Genomic DNA, 6,000 nt, shown 5'->3' with positions numbered 1-6,000 from the left:
AAGCTGCAGAGCAGTGAGATCAGCAGAGAGTGAAGCCTTGTTCCCTCCTTTAACTCAGCCAAGGTTAATTCAGTTAAATTGAGTTTATTTATATAGCGCCATTCACAACAAATGTCATTTCAGTTCTCCAGATCATCCAGTCATATTGATTCAAAGTTTTCTATCTAAGGAAAACCAGTTGATTGCATCTACATTTATATAAGCAAAGAAAGTTATTAACACAAACAACATTATGCATAAAAACATGGTTTTATATGTCTACAGTTTTTAGAGTTAAAGATGTTTTATCACACCTCACTCAAAACAAATAAAAAAATATGATTTTGTGTTTTGCTTTGGTCAGTAGTATTTTTACTTTATTATAGATAGATGCATCATCTGACACGTGTGTACTGATAAATGTGTGGCATGGTAACATTCATCTCCATCATCACTGTAGCTGATGAGACACCATAAAGTTCACATATTGTTTAATGGCAGCTGGGATTCCTCTGTTTTCGTTTGGGTCTGTCTTTTTTAGACATTGCATTGCTCACTTAGTTCCAAACAGAAACATCCTCAATGTCTTCAGAAAGACAATAAGGCTGTATTCATTTCATATACCAATTACTGCACCTCCAAGCCTGTAATAGTTTTTATTGGATGGTTCTAGCTAGATTGGTCGACTATCAGTCTTGCAATTCAAAGGTTTTGGGTTCTATTTAATCTTTCCTAGCTGACATGTTATTTCCTTTGGGCAACACAGTAAGCTCTAAGTTTATCAGTCTGAGTATTGATGAGTCAAAATGTGAACATTAAAGAAATTTGATGGGAATAATGTGACCAAAAATAACAACACATTGAGAGTTAAGTATGATTTGGAAAAACCTTCATTAATTTAGTCCTTTAATGGTTTATTCAGTGTTGTCTAACTAATAAAGGCATTAATAACTTTCAGAACTGAGAGTTTCAATTTTTTTTTATTTGCTGTAAAAATGTTCCAATTCTCACTAAGTTTATCACATAAACATCCAACATCATAAAACGAGGTCTCAAATGTAAATTGGACCGATGTTCAGACCTGAGAGTTTCCAGTTTGCAGTTTGGACTCTTCAGTCCAGAAAACAGCAGCTTCAATCCAGAACCCCACAGCGTGTTGTTACTCAGATCCATCTCTCTCAGATTAGAAGACTGGGAGCTGAGAACTGAGGCCAGAGCTTCACAGCTTCTCTCTGAGAGGTTACAGTCATTCAGTCAGTCTGAAGAGACAGAGATGAATATGAAGAACTATGATTTAATAAAACAAAGAAATGCATATTAAACAGAACAGATGTAACACACATTTTTTGATGTTGTGTGACAAAAGAAAAAAAGAGATAAAAGTATTTTATTTAATTATTTGACATTACTGGGGTGTATGACACAATTTTTATAGCTGCATCAAAATTTACAGGAATGCTTTTCAGATTTATAGAAGCCCTGCAGCGCAGGTGGTTGCTTTTGCAATCCAACAGACCCTGGAACAAACTACAGGCAAGAGCTCTATTATTCAAACAAATGTTCAAAGGGCTGGTTCCTAAATATCCCATCTTCCAACTTCATTGAGTTTCTTGTTAATAAAAGGAAAGACCATTCAAGCACCAAACCTGTGTTTTCACTTCTAACATAGAGTTAACTACAATATAGTCACTCCAGTATGGGGGAATCAATATATCCAAAAAATACATAAGAAAATATATAAAATACTCATTACTATTATCCACTGGTGAAATACTAGCTTAAAATGTAACTTAGTGAGCCATTGGATGCAAAAACATATGGAAAATAAAGATATATTAAAAATGTTATAAATTGTTTTAAAAAAATATGTTTTTTTTCTAGTTAGTTTCAAAACCCATTTATTATTATATTATTTCCTTGTTAGTTTTATCCAGTTTACCATTAAGGAGAACTGTGTAAGTCATGTTTATGAAGCAAAGCAAACATATTAAGCTTGAGGTTGGTTTTCTTCACACATTAGAGTTCTTGTTTAACTCTGGAATATAGTACATTTACCATCTCTTTTCCAATAACACATTTCCTCTTCCCAAAAAACTCTCCTCTGTATTTAACCTGGAAAAAAAGGTGTTTTCATTTAACACGGCACCATAGAGTAATCTGACTATCTGCTCTACCTGCTGCTGAATGTGCAACTCTAACTCTACGTCCAGTCTTTGAACCTTCTAAATTCATCAGCAAGAACATGGTGGAAGTTAGGAAAAATATCAGAGAAATATCACTTTTAATGTTTCAACATGCGCTCCTTGAACAATTGATGTGACAGATTATTTACTGACTTTTACACATTGGTGCAGCTTTTTTATCAAGTGTGTCTGATGCTCTCTGAAAATCAGAGCTGCTAGAGTAGCAGCTGGTAGCCCCTCTAATCACAATGATATGTGGACCAACTATTCATTTTTGCAACTTGGATTACACTTGGACAGCAGATCTTCAGCACATTTACAGAAATAAGCTGAGATATAATATTAACATGAACATTTCTTACAAACTTAAACGTGTGACTTAACTTTGGTTTCTAGGTCTAGCGAGGTTGAACATAATTCCCTATTTTAAACAATAGAAGAAAAAAATAAGTAAATATGTTCCCCAAAGATAAAAAAACCCAATTTGTGCAAAGATTAAAAATCAAATCAACTAGTATTTATCTAAAACCTATTTTTATATAACTTAAAGTCAAAAAGTTTAATTGGGATAATAGTCACTCTTTCCTGGTTTTAGTATTTGGCTTTAAAACCCAAATTCTGTCGGTACTTACAGAGCTTTGTTTGAAGCTTTGACCACTGGCAGCAGCCTGAGAAGAGCCTCCTCTGAAGCAGCGTATTTCTTCAGGTCAAACACATCCAGATCTTCTCCTGATGTCACTAAGATGAAGGCCAGAGCTGACCACTGAGCAGGAGACAGTTTATCTGTGGAGAGACTTCCTGATCTCAGAGCCTGTTGGATCTCCTGGACCAGAGAACGATCATTCAGTTCATTCAGACAGTGGAACAGGTTGATGCTTTTCTCTGCAGATAGATTCTCATTGATCTTCTCCTTGATGTACTGAACTATTTGCTGATTGGTCAGTGAGCTACTTCATGTCTTGGTCATCAGACCTTGTAGGAGAGTCTGATTGGTCTGCAGTGAAAGACCCAGGAGGAAGCGGAGGAACAGGTCCAGGTGTCCATTTGGACTCTGTAGAGCCTTGTCCACAGCACTCTGATGGAGAGTTCTTGGATTTGAAGTCTTAGATAATTTAGATAAAAAGGAACTCTTTTTGTGTTCTTCCATCAGGTTGATTCCACGATTGATGAAGGTCCGATGGACGTGAAGAGCAGCCAGAAACTCCTGAACACTCAGATGGACGAAGCAGAACACCTTGTTCTGGTACAGTGTTCTCTCCTCTTTAAAGATCTGTGTGAACACTCCTGAGTAAACTGAGGCTGCTGTGATATCGATGCCACACTCTGTCAGTTCTGATTCATAGAAGATCAGGTTTCTTTTCTGAAGCTGATCAAAAGCCAGTTTTCTCAGAGACTCAATCATCTTCCTGCTCTCTGGACTCCAGTGAGGATCTGTCTCAGCTCCTCCATCATACTTGATCTTCTTTACTTTGGTCTGAACCACCAGGAAGTGGATGTACATCTCAGTCAGGGTGCTGGGCATCTCTCCTTCCTCTCTGGTCTCCACCACATCCTCCAGAACCGTAGCAGTGATCCAGCAGAAGACTGGAACGTGACACATTATCTGGATGCTTCTAGATCTATTGATGTGGGAGATGATCCTGCTGGCCTGCTCCTCATCTCTGAATTTCTTCCTGAAGTACTCCTCCTTCTGTGGGTCATTGAACCCTCTGACCTCTGTCACCATGCCAACACACTCAGGAGGGATCTGATTGGCTGCTGCAGGTCGTGTTGTTATCCAGAGGAGAGCAGAGGGAAGCAGTTTCCCCCTGATGAGGTTTGTCAGCAGAACATCCACTGAGGTGGACTCTGTAACATCAGTCAGGATCTCCTTGTTGTGGAAGTCCAGAGGAAGTCGACTCTCATCCAGACCATCAAAGATGAACAGAACCTGGAAGTGATCAAAGCTTTGGTTTCAGTGAAGAAGTGATGAACAAGTTCCAACAAGATGAACTTTTTCTCTTTCAGCACATTCAGCTCTCTGAAGGTGAATGGAAATATGAACTGGATGTTCTGGTTGGTTTTGCCTTCAGCCCAGTCCAGAGTGAACTTCTGTGTTAAGACTGTTTTCCCAATGCCAGCCACTCCCTTTGTCATCACTGCTCTGATTGGTTGATCTCTTCCAGGTGGGACTTTAAAGATGTCTTCTTGTCTGATTGTTGTTTCTGGTCTGCCTGGTTTCCTGGATGCTGTTTCAATCTGTCTGACCTCATGTTCATCATTGACCCCCTCCAGTCCCTCCCTCTGTGATGTAGAGCTCTGTGTAGATCTGGTTCAGAAGGGTTGGACTTCCTGCTTTAGCGATCCCCTCAAACACAGACTGGAACCTCTGCTTCAGACTGGATTTAAGTTTACATTGACAAACTGAAGCCAAAAGCTCTGAAAGGATAAAGAATATCATTAGCATCATAACGATTCCTTTCAATCGACTATTTGTTCTTTCTGCACTTCTGACTGAAATAAAGTCATAATTTCTCCATCAGGGTAAATCTCTGTAAAAAAAACTTACTGCTCTGCAGACGTTCAACCAGCTCATCCTGTTTCATCCTGCTTAGGAAATTCAGTGTGATCTTGACCAAAGCCTTTCTGCTGCTCCTCATATGCTCCTCATCCTTCCATTGACTCTCTAAGCCTTCTGATTCATTTGAAACCACAACCTTATGGATCTTTTTCAGCTACTTCTTCACAAAACTAACAATTTTTTCCTCCAGCAGCTGAACAGAACAATACATGAAGGACACATCAGACTGAGATCATGGAGCCAAACATCAGCTCCATGTTGGACAGACTGACAGTCCCATGGAGAAGTAGTTGTAGTTCATGTACAGACCATAAATATGGAGTCCAGCTGGGTTTGATGCTGCTGGGTAGATGGACCACTTGGAAGCTCTGAGTTCTGCTGGTCCACTCTGTGGAGGAACCAGGAAGCATTAACTCACATTCTGTAGAACAAACAGACAAAGAACAAGGTCCTCATGGTGTCCTGATCCAAAAGCTATAAATGGGGACACCTGTCACCAGAGTGTAAGCTCCTACCTGATCAGAGTTTGGATTTCTGATGCCCAGACCGATGTCAAAAATAAGTGAAATTAATGGAAATTAATTCAGAATGATAAGTTTAAGATTCCATAGAATCCATTAAATACTATAGAAGCAGCCTATGTTAGAAAATAAAATAGGCAAGTAAATCCAAAGTCCAAAGGATGGTTGGAGATTTTTACATCCTTAGATAAATCAGTTTAGAGAACATCACCATTTATGAAGTGCAGCAGTGATCAGAATATGAGGTGGCTTTAACAAGGCATTTCTTTGCTTCAAATGAAAAACATCTTTCATTTCTATATTGATTTTATGGAATAAAATAAATAAAAACAAGTCATAAGAAAGTAACATTTATTTATTTCCTCCAGTGAGTTGGTTTGTTTGGCTCTTTACCACCAACAAAAGCTTGCCTTAAACATGTAAGTTTTCCTATTTATTTACAGTATCACACTTGAACCCGAGAGTTAAAAATGACCAGATCAAAGGATTAAACTGGACATTTATCCAGGTTGCCTCCTTTAGTTATTTGATTTAAAAGTAATCTGATTCAACATATGAATTAAAACTGAGGGAGAAAAACACCAGAAGCACAAATTCAGAAACAAAACAATCATCTAGAGTCTGAACAGAGAACAACTTATACTGTCATTGATTGTTTTTGTAAAATGTTTAACCTAAATTCTGGCGTCAGCTGAAATGAGGCTGACCCCTGCTGGACCAACAGGTGAACTACAGACCTTTAGAAACACCTCCAACA

General features: G+C 38.4%; 1 pseudogene; it reads right to left on the bottom strand.

The window, feature by feature from the left end:
• Positions 1-948: 948 nt before the first annotated feature.
• Positions 949-4,841, bottom strand: LOC119777321 (annotated as a pseudogene).
• Between the last annotated feature and the right edge of the window lie 1,159 nt (positions 4,842-6,000).

The sequence above is a fragment of the Cyprinodon tularosa genome, unplaced genomic scaffold (assembly GCF_016077235.1).
Source record: "Cyprinodon tularosa strain WSP-4 unplaced genomic scaffold, ASM1607723v1 ctg1220, whole genome shotgun sequence".
Lineage (NCBI taxonomy): Eukaryota > Metazoa > Chordata > Actinopteri > Cyprinodontiformes > Cyprinodontidae > Cyprinodon > Cyprinodon tularosa.
This window is presented reverse-complemented; position numbering and strand designations above follow the sequence as displayed.